We start from the raw sequence: 2,053 nt of genomic DNA on the forward strand, positions 1-2,053 counted from the left end.
TCTGTGTTATGCATCCTTGTGTGTAGAAAAAGTGTAATGTTTGTTTTCTTCAGACTGTTTACATTTTTTTCCAATTTTTCCATTTTTTTTTTTTTTAAGGTAAAACACCTTTTTTTATACGTATTTCCTTCTATTCCATAAGTTTGGGGGTTAAAAATGGTTGTGTTTGTTGTTGCGATAAAGGGAAGAGCTTACCTTGGAGTTGGCTATAGGAATAAGAAATTCCCGCAAATTTTTTTTAGATCACTGTTTCAGGTTTTGCGGCTGAGCGTCGAACACTTTGTTTTAGAAATGATGTCATCGCTCCTTATATGGAAACAGCCAATCAGAATGCTGCGACAAGCCTAGACACGTTTTGCGCTGTCGACTTGACGTTTTCGGGGAGGTGGTCGTCAACTTACCGCATTTTTCCCTTTTTTTTTTTTTCGCTCTTTCCCCCCCCCCTCTCTCTCTCTCTCTCTCCTCTTCGTCTCTCTTTAACCCTCTGTTTATTACTCCTACTTTGTTTTGACCCTCTTCCTCTCTTTTCCTTCTCTCTCCCATTTAACCCCCTCCTTTCTCTCTCTCACATACACTTTCTGTTTTGACCCTTCTCTTTCTTCTTCTCTCTTGCCACGCTATATTTTTATAACCCCTCTATTTTCTATCTATACTTTTTTATCACTTCTCTGTCTCCCTCCTCCTCCTCTCTCTCTCCCTGTCTCTCTCTCTCCCTCTCTCTCTCTCTCTCTCTCTCTGGTACTCTCTATTTCTTTCTAATTCCCCCACTCTATCGCTCGCTTTCTCATTTTCTGTATTTGATGTCTCCTTTTATTTCTTTCCAACCCCCCTCTCTCTCTGTCTCTGTCTGTCTGTCTGTCTGTCTGTCTCTCTCTCTCTCTCTCTCTCTCTCTGTTCTCCTGCTTCTATACTCTTCACTTCTCTGCCTGTTCGGCGCGAAATCTACACGTTTGTCCTTTTAAACACCATTTCTTTCCCCTTAAACAGCAAACCAACACAATGTGATAGCAACTGGTCCAGTTCGAAAAAACCTTCGACAAATTAATACTTTGCCCATTTACACCAGGCGGTGTCTCTCTCTCTCTCTCTCTCTCTCTCTCTCTCTCTCTCTCTCTCTCTCTCTCTCACACACACACACACACACACACACAAAGGCACAATACTTTTCATAACTTGTTACACTTTATCAATTTAAAAACAAAAACCGTCCCTATTTATTTAACCAATGTCTGCGTTTACTACTTACTAGCAGGGAGACCCGACGTTGTCCGGGATTGAATGAAGATCAACAAATGTTTTGCCCCTCTCATGCTTTTATTGTCATCGAAGTTGGTGAAATCGCCCCATTCAAATCGATTTGATTACTTGTCCTAGTTAGGGATCTCCCCCCCCCCCGTAGTGTACCGGGAGGAACCTTCACATGCCTCCCCGCCGTGACTTAGTCCATCATACATTCTAGTCTACACTGCATAAAATGATCTGTAAATAATAGCTTCACTTAAAGTTTAAAATGCAAAAATCAAGTATCATGGTTCAATTGTGCTCTAAACAGGAATATTTATTTCGAACGCGCCCCTGTCTTATCAAAGAACCTACTTTAGGTTTTATGAAATTATTTTTACATAATCACTTTAATTAAAGTTAAATGTACAAAATTCAAGTATCATGGCTCAATTGTGCTCTGAAAAGAAGCATTTATTTCCAGCGCACCCTTGTTTTATATAAGAATCTGCAGTTGATTTTATAGGATGGGTCTTTTTGCTTGTGCGGTGATAAAACTTCTCAAATGCACTTGTGATGTTAGGTTGTATAAAAGTGTAGACTTTGGTCAAAATCGGACTTCCTTTTTTTATCGGATTTTTTCGATTATCGATTTTCGATACTCATCGAGCGCATTCCGATACAAGACCTGCGTAAGAACACTCTTATACACACCTCAAGTACCTTTGTGTGATTTTTTTTTAAATGGCCCAACCGTTTCCGAGTCCATATAGAACTCTCTCTCTCTCTCTCTCTCTCTCTCTCTCTCTCTCTCTCTCTCTCTCTCTCTCTC

At 40.2% G+C, this 2,053-nt stretch overlaps 1 protein-coding gene across 3 annotated transcripts in view; it reads right to left on the bottom strand.

Moving 5' to 3' along the window:
• LOC145260394 (uncharacterized) overlaps positions 1-437 on the bottom strand; it is a 123,586-nt gene extending 123,149 nt beyond the window's left edge. Inside the window, exon 1 of one of the 3 annotated variants that reach the window (XM_080118357.1) lies at positions 196-437. The gene's annotated coding sequence lies outside the window, so the exon portion shown is untranslated. The other 2 variants (XM_080118358.1, XM_080118351.1) reach the window with 2 other exon arrangements.
• Between the last annotated feature and the right edge of the window lie 1,616 nt (positions 438-2,053).

The sequence above is a fragment of the Euprymna scolopes genome, chromosome 36 (genome assembly GCF_053919585.1).
Source record: "Euprymna scolopes isolate OS-2025 chromosome 36, ASM5391958v1, whole genome shotgun sequence".
Lineage (NCBI taxonomy): Eukaryota > Metazoa > Mollusca > Cephalopoda > Sepiida > Sepiolidae > Euprymna > Euprymna scolopes.